General features: G+C 39.2%; 1 protein-coding gene across 4 annotated transcripts in view; it reads right to left on the bottom strand.

Annotated features, from left to right (window-relative positions):
- The window catches only part of TCF20 (transcription factor 20), a 128,253-nt gene that overhangs the window by 46,493 nt on the left and 68,680 nt on the right, over window positions 1-13,080 (bottom strand). The window lies entirely within an intron of this gene.

The raw sequence follows: 13,080 nt of genomic DNA on the forward strand, positions 1-13,080 counted from the left end.
GTGAGGGTGTGGAAGAACTGGCACCAGCATACTCAATGCTCAGTTCCTGAGTAACTCCAGTGACACTCCTAGGTGAAAACCAACACACGACAACACATCACATTTTCCCCCCAGCCATCTGCTTCACTTTACAGGAAGAAAAGTTGAAACAAGTTCACTCTATTTGAGCAAGACAGTCTACAACTTCATCCCTCAGAACTTTTATATTACCTTGAATGAAATGTAACTGAAAACATTTGCCAGTCAGAATATATATTTTGGAATACCGTGTATGATCATCTATCTACATTTACATAATCAACTAATAAGTAAACAAACTCCAAGAAGGCTCTCCCCTGTATTTAAACATATTATTCAGTATGTGGAATTATGACTCACTCTCAAGGACTGGACTACAACAGCAGAATTGCTTGGGGACCCTGGCTAGTCCCTCTACAAAAGCCTGCCACATTACTAGATGCATTAAGAAAAGTACAATAATGAAACAGTATGTGCATGCACACTGCCTTTAAAATCCAAAGCCAAACAAACAAAGAAAAAAAGCAAAACCGAACAAACAAAACAAACTCCTCAAATTAACAGATGACAAAAGCATTTCATGTCTGAAACACCTTGTGGTTTTCTCTTCCTGAAAAAAAATATGGATAAAGCCACCTGGAGAGACTCCTTCCTTTAAAAGAATGTTAAGACAATGCTCACACTTTTCCAGGAAACAGAACCCCAACTTCTCAGACTGGAGACTTCCTGGAAGACTCGCCTGCATTATGTTTTCATATTTAGCCATGTTTTGTGTTTGCCACATTCAGCTGAACCCACTGAGAATTAAATTCTAGCTTTGCACTTAAAATTTGTTCAAGTAGATCACCAAACTCACAAAAAAAACCAAGGCACACAAATGAGATGCAGGCAAGATTTGACATCCTGTTCTTTTCCCATCTGCCTCCCAAGGTTATTTTTTTTATTAACATTCATGTTATCTACAGAAGACTCTAACTCTACCACCGGAGTCTTTAATCTACTATCTGTGTGTGTAGGCTACAGAACACACAGGAACAAAACCACCCCACCACACTGAATGTCTCTGCAGCCCCTCTCCCCTAATTCAAAGGCCCCTTTGTGTTGCAGCCTTGATTCATGCAGATTGATGTACATAATAATATTACTAGAATCAAAAGGGAAACTGTCAAATTGTTAATACTTCAAATTCTGTCTCTCTTTGTCTAGAAAGTCAATTTTACTACTGTTTTAATCTTATATTTTAAGTGTCATAAGAGAGATCTGCTGTTCTGCTGAACTTCCACTTTTTCAGCATTTTAAAGACTACATATATCACATGAATAACACTTCTATGAATGCCACACTGTGCCAATCTGTCCAGTTCAGGCTTATTATGGATAAGCCCCTCCTTCTTCTGAATCATTGCTTTTGATACTTAATCAGTTTGAAGCTCCAGCCCTATTGGGGTAGGACTAAAATTGGGATACCTAAGGCAACCTTCTTTTTTTTGTGTGTGTGACTTGCTGTTAAGGCAAAAAAAAATGAGGGGTGGGGGAAAAATAGGAAAAAAAAAAACATACACAGAAGAAAGTTATCAAGCTAAAGGTAAGAGAACATCTACTGCAACTGGCAGATGTTAAAAGCACCTTCTCTAGATAAGCAGTTTGGGGCTCTGCAATCAGCAAAATTCACGTGCCATGGAGACTGCATGCACGCCCTGGCTATCACGTGCTTGGCATCCATCCTCTTTTCATGAAAGTAACATTTCCATCCTCTCACAGGCTCAGTCTTCCACAGAATCTCAGACTCAATTTTTAAACATGACCTTACCAAAGCTTACTTTGCATAGTCTGGACAAGATCTCAGGAAGCCTCTTCTGCATTACATCATACAAAAACTTTAATCTCTGAATTATATTCGTTCTCTGTAATTCTACTAACAGGCTTGAAAACTGCTACAATTTTAAGCTAATGTATGTTAACAATGCTGGCAAACATTCTTAAGACATCTTCATTATTAAAAAAGAGTAATTTTAATTATATAATTAATAGAAACAGCCCAAGATGCTGTAAAATGCCCTTAAGAACAGAGATACAGTAAAGGTCAACCAAGGCACAAATTCTTATTCTCCATAATCTCATGCAATCATGTAACATTTATTTAGTCCAGAAGTTATATATGCTAACTCAAAACAGGGAGAATGTATTTTTTCTCCTTCAATTTATTATTTTTTCAATCCTGGAATTTACCCTGACAAACAAGTAAGTTTTCATCAGGACAATACTTGCTTTGAGTATCTGACAAGGAGCCTAACTTGGGTAACATAACCAGCAGAATAGCTGCCAAAAAGAAAAAAGGCATTTCATTAATAACAGGAGTACAAAAAGATAGGATGTGATCCGACCCATTACATCACTTAAGACATACAGCACATTTCCTGTCATTAATGTGCTATAAATACAGAGCTATCACAATTACTACTGCAATAGCCTTTCTTAATAGTAACAGCCCTGTAAAGTGCTTAGATATAAGTGCTGTGCTTTCAGCAAAATCAGTGAGAATAATCCCCTGGACAAGTCTTGTTAATAAAATATATTCAGACAGATAAGGTCTTCTAAGTCTACCCCCATCCACAAGAAAAAAAAAGTATCCATTTTATTAATTTGTGACTGAAAGCCTTTAAAGAAAACATTTTCAGCTGGTACATACTCCTCCTCATGCATGATCTCAAGAGGATAATGCACCCCCTGCCAAATAGAGACTACAACACAACCATATAAAACTCTGTAATTAATGGTGGTACACATACATAAAGCCCAGCAGAAGAGACAAAGTCCTGCCTCCAAACAAGTTAAACAGCCACAAATTACACACATTTAGAGCACTTTCCAACACACACAATATGCAACATCTCCGTTTATTCCAAGAGAAGGTGAGAGTCTGGCACAGCTTTCATTGCTCCAGTGTCACACCTACACTCTTGCTACACGTGCATGCAGCTCTCTCAGTAAAGCTGCATGACTTTAAAGTATTTATAGCCTGTAGCAGTAGAGCCATCTAAGCATATCCATCTAGACGCTGCAGACTACACTCACTAGGCTAAGCAGTTTCACTCTGCTCCAACACATTCATTTCTCCCCCAACAGCCCAGTAATCAAAATTTGCGTTCAACCTGGCAGGAACAAAGGAAGCACATTACAAGCTTGTGTGGCTAATAAAAGACAGCCTCACTTATGGAATCACTGCACAGAAGTCTTGAATAGGAAGAAGCAATAGGTCCTCTTGCCCAAACCTCAGACTTATTTGTGAAACATGTGAAGTTATTTCAAGCAGTGTATCAATTTACCTTCTTCATGTAAACTTATTTTTAAGCATAATGCAGATTTTCTCTCATTTAATAATTTGAAACAGCCTCATAGAGCTTTGTTAACACAGGATTTCCTCAAAATATGAAGCTACTGCATCATTGTGATCTCACTGTGCTCAAGATTATCCAATGTTAGTCAACAGCATGCAAATATCTTTCAATGTCTCCTGCACGTGTATCACAGCGCCTCTGACCAGTGCTGATTAAGAGAATTCATCAGTACTCCCACAGCAAGATTACTCTGTGAGATGATCTTCTGCAATATACCATGTTCAGCTTTCTTTTACAGCCACATAAACCTTTAAAACTCTTTTTGTCCCAGTTATCAAAGAAAATAACAGGACAGCTGCCCAGATCTCCCCACGTAACACTGATGCCAGTACAGTAATGCATCACTACAGACTGCTCACAACAAATGAACTAAAAACCCAAAATACTGTGGGGCCTAATTCTTGACTATAAGCTTATAAAGGAGCAAATGAAACCACCACCAGCTCATTCAGTAGGACATAAGTGAGGTCCTTCCGCTTCGTTAAATTTTCTTTAGATTTGGGTTGACTACCGCGATCCATCTGTGCAGAGAAGTCTCAGGCAGCAATCAAATGCAATATATCTTTAGTGCTCTGTCAAAAGCCTCTCACTTCCTAGCACGCTTATCAGGAAAGAAAATGCAGTTACAGGCAGGTGACAAACAGTAAGATAGTATTTTCCATAGGCCAAAACGTACACAAAGAATGCTATAGAGTGTCCAGGGTTCTGATTAAAATAGACTCACTTGCTAAATGCTGTGCAAGTGACAGAGATGTACATAAGTTTGCACAGCATTTCTTGCCACAACTCACACAAAATGCCAAAAATTACTATTTTTGTCCTTCCTCACTGTATCTTCTTAAACTAGCAGAGAAAACACATAACCAAAATAATCTCAAAAGCCAGAACATGAGTGTGAGCAATTCAGGAGTATCTTTTGTAAGAAATAATGCCTGTGCTTCAAATTCAGCCAGAAATAGAGGGAAAAAGGATATCCATGTACTGAGTACCATTTCCATTGTCAAGGCCAAGTTGCTAACCCTCATTTCTGCAGGTACAGAGTTATTACCTGCACACTTGATCAATGGCTGGGAATACACTGACCTTGTTTCAGTTTTGGAGGAACACTGCTGCTTTTAAGAGAAGGCAAGTCAGCCTCCAATGCCACAAGAAGATGAATTTAAAGATCAAACCTAAGACTGCATTTAACAAAGGAGCAGATTAACTTTTTTAAAAGAAATGGGAGAATAATTTATACTTGTTTTCAACATTAGGTGTGGTATAAATGTAATACAAGACAGTCAGCCCTTCAAACAGTCACCAGTTTGTCCAAGCAGTAACTACATTCACTGCTCATTTATTTCAGAAAGCTGTGTTTCTGATATTATTCACCACCACACTTTTAGAGAAAACTACAGTCATATCTGGCTCTCACCAAGCAATCATGATATATTCCATGAAACAAACCTTACTACACCACTCAAAGCTGAAACAGGATGCAGTTCATTATCACGGAGAGCACCAGACCTTATGGAAGTAGCTAAACTGAAGTATCTTGTAAAGTATATAAAAATTAAACTCAGAATACTGCATTAATGGAACCGAATTTTACAATTCTAAAGAACCAAAGCATGTCTTAGAAACAATATGTAGTGGTTACACATGCTTAATTACCTATTAATAACATATATTAGCAACACATCTTGCAAATCAGTGGTAATACTGATCTTGACAAAAAAAAAAAAAGATAACAAAAAACAAAACAAAACAAACCCCAAAACAAAAAAACAACAACAACAACAACAAAAAAAAAACAAACAAAAAAAACAAACAAAAAAAGAAAAAAAAAAAAAAAAAAAAAAAAAAAGAAAAAAAAAAAACCAAGACACCAAAACTTCATTTTGTCCTTCCTAGTGAAAACTTTTATCAAAAAATTCCTCAAATGAGAAGAGCTTGGCCAAGTGGATTGTAACTAGCTTCCATCATCTCACAGAGACACCATGCCTTCTTTACCAAAACGTCTGTACAGCTTTTCAGAAAGTCAGTATGTATGAGCTTAAATCCAAACAATTAAAGAAATGGTTCTCACAGAATGGGTGAGAAACAGATGAGCGTGGCAGAAGGAGCACAGTGAGCTTTGTCAGTTGAGAGAGGGGAATGCTCTGGAGATTACTGTGCTAGATAAAATCTATATTCAGTTATTTTTCCATGTATTTCCTTAAATGACCACAGAAAAAGCCCAACTACAGTAAGCCTGAGTTAGTGTACCTTCCTAACTCACAGGGGAGATGTGAGCAGACATATTCAGAGCATTCAACTGCTATACTAAAAGACATCATGTAAACAAATGACAACAAAAAATAATCAAATTTTGAATGTGGTTATTACTTGGGTGCTGCTTTCTTCCCTCACATCCAAAATATTTTTTAGAAAACCACTTGTATAATGTCAAATCAGAAGTACACAGACTTTTTTGCATCTGCATCCTTACTAACTGAGCAAAACTAAAAAACCATCTCCAGTTTAGCTTTGCACTTTAGGTGGAGTGTACTGTTAAATTCATATTCCTAAACATGAAGAAAGAAGAAATTTGACAAGAACAACGTCTGTTGTAAGCCAGTATTTAAGTTGTAGTACCATGAAAACATGTATTTCTAGAAATACAACTGATCAAAGTTCAGCAGGATTTTGGCTGATTTTATTATTATGCCATTGGTTTTCAGTCTCTATCAACAGCACAGATGCACCTAAATAGCTTTCAAAAATCCAACAATGTCTTGTTGAAAGTTATCCATCCAAATTCTTAACAGACACTGCTATTTTAATAAGAATCCATGCAAATCAGTCAGATTCCATTTTATGTCAAAGATTAAAACAACAATTTTGGTTTCACATATAGGGTCAGTCTTCTCTAGCCCAGTTGAAGGGGTCCAGCCTACTCTATGGTGTTAAGGCAGCCACTCACGACTGATATGGTTGAGAAAACTCAAAACTCTGTGAGGGAGAAAAGCCATTTCTGACCTGACAGATCCATTCACCGTGTCATTACACAAACATCTGTACCAACAAAATGGACACAGCAGGAACTGTTTTAAGTGGTGTGGCCACTGAAGGGCACTTGAAATCAGGAGCTCATATTTAAAAGGCTCTTCGTCTTTACACAACAGTTGAACTACCCTTCCTAACACCAAAATGAAAATAATACTGAACCTTCAGCTCACTTTTTTCCCTCCAAGCTGCAGATCAGCTGATTGCACATCCTAATCCACCTCACTAGTCCTCCAAAAATTTTGGCAATTCATCACATACCTCTTATTGCAAATTGACCTGTGTCCATACCCCCTATGATATCTGCTCTGGCAATACAGCAACCACTTGTGACCTGCCCCTCCTCAGAAATGCAAGACAGGAGGCTCAGCAAAGGCATCACAGCTCTCACTAATCCTTTACCTTTCAGTTACAAAACAATGAAAAGGAGAAGTCAGTTATTAATTGCAAGAGGAAAACAGTAAAGTGTAAGCAGTGTTGCCATGTTCTATCTGCCCAAGCTCCCACCTTCTGTGCAAAATGTATCCAGTATCTAAAACACTCAGAACTATACAGTGGGAGGAAAAAAAAAAAAAAATCCCACTATCCTAACACATTATTTTTAACTAACTTTTACAATTTTTCACACTAAGCAGTAGCCCCAACCTTGATGACAAGATGAATACTTATAAGGGTCATATTAAATAATACCTGTAATGTAACTCTCTTTTCTATTCAACATAGTCCATACAATTAATTTTTTTTTTTTTTTTTTTTACAATGTCTGGTGCAATGAGCCTGTAACTAAGACTCCTGGGAATTCCTCAAGGCAAATGAAGCAAATTGACATAAAATCTATCAGTTATGTAAAATTATTATTACAATACAGGCAATGCACTGTACACAAGAATTATATCCACTGATTAGGATAAAACCATTGTCGAAGATAATACCACCTATTTACGTTATAGGAGTAACATTAAAATCAGGTAGAAAATAACCTTGATCTAAAAAATTAAACTAACAAATTAAAGAATTACTGTTCAATTGCAGAAAAGCTGTACTCAAATTTCCAACTTCCGATCTTCTTATAGATAGTTTTTGTTCCTTTAAGGTAAGCCAAAAAAATTTAGCTTTAACACTTTTAATTTTCACTAGCCAAGGTAATCATTCTTCCTATGAATTCAGTACTTCATCCCTCTAAATCAATGGAGATTTAAGAGGAATTTGAGTATGGAAGGTCAGCAAATACTACTGCTATGGCACACTTTGAAAGAAAATACGGTCAAGGCCATATCATGCTTACTGATAAAAAAAAAATTGAGAGAAACTTTAGTTTTCCCAAACACAAGAACTGTTTGAACTCTTAAAAAAAAATTCAAAGCATTTGTAAGATTTTCACACTAGAACAACAACTTTTCTTTGCTTAACATTTCTCCTTGTCTCCTACAACCTATGTCCTCCAAATATCACTTTGCTCATTTTCCCACACTTCAGATTCCACTGCATCTGCCTCATGTTGAAGCCACAAACTGAAGCAGACCCACTCTTACAGTAAGCTTTGTCTTCCAAGACTAACAGGGAATGACTAAGACTTTAGCCCCACTTAGATGGAGACATGAGAAACAGTTCAGATTAATAAAAAATAACTTTATACATTTGAATAATTAAACGAAGAGATTACTTCACAGGTAGAACTATTTTAAGGAGGTCCTCTCCCTTCCTATCTACCCACCCCCTCCCCTGCAGGCTTTCTCTGAAATTTTCAGACTGGACCAGTTTCTTGAACCACCTCATTATGCATCCACACTGTAGCTCCAGTGGATAACATATAGACAGATGAGACAGAGATAAGGCAGCACAAAGCAGTGTTGGAGCAAACAGCTCAGAACTCCTGAGGTTTATACTTATCCTTGGCCTAAAGCACTTAAATTGGTTCACTCTCACCAGCTCCCCCCCGAGTTAAAACTTTTCAGAAGCAATCTTTCCACGTCAGATTTTTATATATATAAAGTGATTAAACTTCTAACACACCTCAGTTAAAAGTCTGAAAAATCTAGGTTTTAAACTCAAGCCACTGTAACCAACAAACTCCACACTTCCAAGTTCTGCTGTCACAGTCAAAGGCAGGAAATGTCAATAGCAGTCAGACCACACCACAGGCACAAAAATTAACTCTAATGAGCATAAACAGTCCAGAGAAATTAACAACCTACAATTAGAGATCTTCTCACAACCCGGGTTTAAATCTTTCTCCTTCCCCAGAGGATTTCTGTATCACCACAGTCATAGTGCCAGGAGTGTTGAAGCTGGAAAGCTGATGGACAAAGCTTCTACTGCATGTATTCCATGTTGTATCCTAAAGGATATATCCTTAAGGAAGTCAGCAGTTGAAAGCAAAGAGGAGGGATTAATCCAAAACCAGAGAAGAAACCAAGCCTCTGTAAATACTGATTAGTGGAGGATAACAAAGAGACTGCACTCAGAGCATAGTTTTTGGAAATGCTAGAGTTAACATTTTAAAGTAAGACAGAGGGAGCTTAGATTACTCTCAGTATCAGTCCCACCATTCTCTTAAACTTAAGTTCCTGCACTCCTGCAGTCATTCATCTGGTACACCAAGGAGAAGAGAAAAAACAAAACCATAAGACTATACTGTTTCTGTCTCTACCTATCTCCCCTTGTGAGGAAGCTAAACAAAGAAATACAATTAACATAAACCATACACAATGGATTATATTTAACCATTTCATAATGCTAATGTAGTCCTAGTGTTCCATTACAAGAAAAGGACTAGATCTCTTTTCCTAAAACTTCCCAACTTTCTATGAAAAACTGAAGTCTGGTACTTTGTTTCAGCTAGAAAGATGGCAACTAAATTACCTGCATTTTGAGAATCATTCGTGATTCAATTCTTCAAGTCCTGTTAATCAACTGAGCAAAAGGACCTTACTCCTTAGCTTATTCCAGAAAGGCAATGCACACACAGAGCCAAAATTCCATGAGTAAACAGAGACCAACAAAGTCTTTATAAACATTACAGTGGGTATATTCTGTGGATAAGCAAAATAGTTTATTTCCTAAATCCTCCTCCCTTCCACTTTCAGGAACTCCCTAATGCTGTTTCTCATTGAGCTGGGATGTGCTTTTGCTGGTGAGTATGACCCAGGTTTACTTAAGTTTTCTATTTCCACCAGCTCCAACAGGGTTTTGACTATGCTGTAGAGTATACATATAATTAACCTCTTCTCCTCCCTTTGCTATTTTTAGCAGCTCTATTATACATACACCTCCCTTCGGTTTTCCACAAATTCCACCTTCCAAACATAAAACAAGCTGTATTACTGCAAGGCAAAAAGACAAGGAAACAACCAAAATGAAGACATAACAAGTCAAATTTCTATATTCTAATTGCAGGATACTACCATCATTGAAATAAAAATGCACTCAATTGAGCAATTTGTAAGCAAGAACATATTTTTGTCTCTGATAACCAGAATATGAGATACCTAATGTATGAAAGTTGAAAGACTTTTCTAAAAGAAAGAGAAAAGAAAACACAGAGCAAAAGGAAGCAAGTCCAAAATGTGAGAATCCCTGCTCTCCAAAGTAAATATGATATTAGCTGAAGTCAGAACTGTAAAGATATACAATACCACACTGCAGTGGACCGCCAGCAAATCACCAAAACCAGTGCCCTACCACAGCTGGCTAGCTAACAGTTCTGCAGCAGAGTTCTCTTTCTATCACTCTCAGAGTAACAAGGGATGAGATGTTTCCCCTTAAAATGCAGTGATTTACATGGAAGGCAGATAAGTACAGCACAGTTCAGTTTTCTCATGCAAAATAAAAAAGCGTCACTTTGGAGCAATTCTCAATTATGCTCCTGCGACTTCCGCTCTCCCACACTACAGAAGAGAATCTGCCACTCACTCAGCAATGCCCTGCAATACAAAGACAATCTGCTACCTCCTTCTGTAACAATTTTGCCCAACACATTAAATTTACTGCCTGCTAAGTATCTGTTATGATTATACTTATCAAGACCTATCTAAAAGACCAATTTTATGTAGCAATACACACAAGGCATGGTCAGGATCAAGAACATGAGAAAATCAGATGTACAAATTTTATGCAAAAATGTTGGAGCAGAGAGAGAAGAGAAACCTCTCCACCTCCACACATGAAGTGAAATAGGGAAAACTTATAGTGAGCAAATCAACTTGCACAACATGACAGAATACTGTTGAATTCATTTTTTCCCCCAAATGCAAGATGAGAAACAAAAGGGAAAGACATGGTTTAAAGTATCATGGAATCCATTAGCTTATAAAAGACCTTTAAGATTATCAAATCCAACCCCTCTCATAGAATAGTCAAAGCTACCACAAAAATGTCCTTAACCACACTTCCAGGGATGGTGACTCCTCCACTTTGCTAGAGAACCTGTTCAAATGTTTGACTATTTCAGGTGAAAAATATTTCTTAATATCGAATCTAAACCTCCCCTGGCACAACTTGAGGCCATCGCCTCCTGTCCTATTGCTTGTTACTCGGGGGAAAGAGACTGAACTATACCTGGCTACAGCCTCCTTTCAGGCAGTGTAGAGAGCAATAAGGTCTCCCCTGAGTCTCCTTTTCTCCAGCTTAAGCCACCCCAGCTCCCCCAGTTACTCATAATATTGGTGCTCCAGAGCCTTCACCAGCTCCATTGTCCTTCTCTGGATACACTCCAGCCCTTCTATGTCCTTCTTGTAGCGAGGGGCTCAAAGCTGGACACAGGACTGAGGCATTTGTGCCTCACAAGTGTACAGGCGCTGGCCACACTATATCTGGTAGGAGCCATGTTGCCACTGGCCTTTTTGGCCACCTGGGCACACACACCCATGGGCTCATGTTCAGCTGCTGTCAATCCACTGGACTGCTTTCCAGCCACTCTGACCCCCATCTGCAGTACTGCATGGTGCTGCTGCGACTCAAGTGCAGGACCTGGCACTTGGCCTTGCTGAACCTCATACCACTGGCCCATCAACCCAGTCCAACCAGATCCCTCTGCAGAGCCTTCCTATGTTCCACCAGATCAACACTCCAGCCCAGCTTGGTGCCATCTGCAAACTGACTGAGGGTGCACTCAATCTCCTCATCCAGATCATCAATAAAGACATCAAACAGGACAGGCTCCAGCACAGAGTCCTGGGGAACAAAACTTGGGACCAGCTGCCAGCTGGATGAAACTCCATTCCTCAGCACTCTGAGACTGGCCATTCAGCCAGTTTTCCACTCAGCCGACAGGGCAATCGTGCAGGACCACAAACTGCCAGTTTCTCCAGAAGAGTGCTGGGGGAAACACTATCAAAAGCTTTTATAAAGTCCAGCTAGGCAACATCCACAGCCCTTCCCTCATGTTACCTTGTTGCAGAAGATCAGGTTGGTCAAGTAGGATTCAACTTCCCTAAATACATGCTGACTAGACCTGGTGGAACCACACATGCCACCTGATGGCACTTAAGATCTGTTCCACAAGGTTCCTGGGCACAGAGGTCAGGCTGACAGGTCTGCAGATCCTCCTTCCAGCCCTTACTGTAGATGGCAACCACATTTGCCAACTTCCAATCACCAGGGACCTCCCCAGGTAGCTGGGACTGCTGAAAGCAAGCGGCTCAGTGAACACTTCTGCCAACTCCATCAGCAGCCTGAGTGGATCCCATCTGGCCCCAAAGACTTGCATGCGTCTTAGTGGTGTAGCAGGGTCACTGATCATTTTCCCTGAGATTACAAGAGCTTCTTTCTTCTCCCTATCCTTGTCTTCCAGCTCTGGGGTCTGAATACGCAGATAACAACTGGTCTCACCATTACAGACTGAAGCAAAAATGCATTAAGCATCTCAACCCTTTCCTCATCCTCTGCCACCCCTACATCCAATAAAGGACTCTGGCCCTCCTTCTGTTGCTACTGTATGTTACAGAAACATTTTTGTTGTCTTTCATGGTAGCATCCAGATTTAGTTCTAGTTAGGTTTAGGACTTCTAATTTTCTTTCTGTGTAACCTCTCAACATCCTGGTAATCACCCTGAGTTAATGCCTCTTGTTTCAAAGGTCATTTCTTTTTATTTTCTCCCAATTTCCAGCCAAACCTCTCTGTTCAGATAGACCAGTCTTCCCTGCTGGCTTAGCTTTCAGCACATGGTGACAACCTGCTCCTGCACTTTTAAGATTTCCTTCTTAAAGAATGTCCAACCTTCCTCTGCCCTTCAGGAATGCCTTCCAAGGGACTCTGTCAACCAGGTTCCTGAACAGGCCAGAGTCTCTGCTCTCTGGAAGTCAGAGGTGGCAGTTCTGATGACTCCCCTCCTATTTCCCCAAGAAGTGAAAACTATCCTTGCATGATCACTCTGTCCAGGATGTTCTCTGACCCTCACATCATCCACCATTACTTCTCTGTTCACAAATCACAGGTACAGCAGGTGCCTTCCCTAGTTTTCCACCACATCATTTGTGTCAGGGGACATACATTCCAAGAACCTCCCAGACTGTTTCTGCCCTGATGTTTTGTATTTCCAGCAGAAAACATAATGCTAATCATGCATCATTCACTACATTTATCATGTAACCATTCATGTTAATATTTTAAAAATCACATATAGAATTTCCACTATTCT

Source organism: Oenanthe melanoleuca, chromosome 1A (genome assembly GCF_029582105.1).
Source record: "Oenanthe melanoleuca isolate GR-GAL-2019-014 chromosome 1A, OMel1.0, whole genome shotgun sequence".
Taxonomy (NCBI): Eukaryota; Metazoa; Chordata; class Aves; order Passeriformes; family Muscicapidae; genus Oenanthe; species Oenanthe melanoleuca.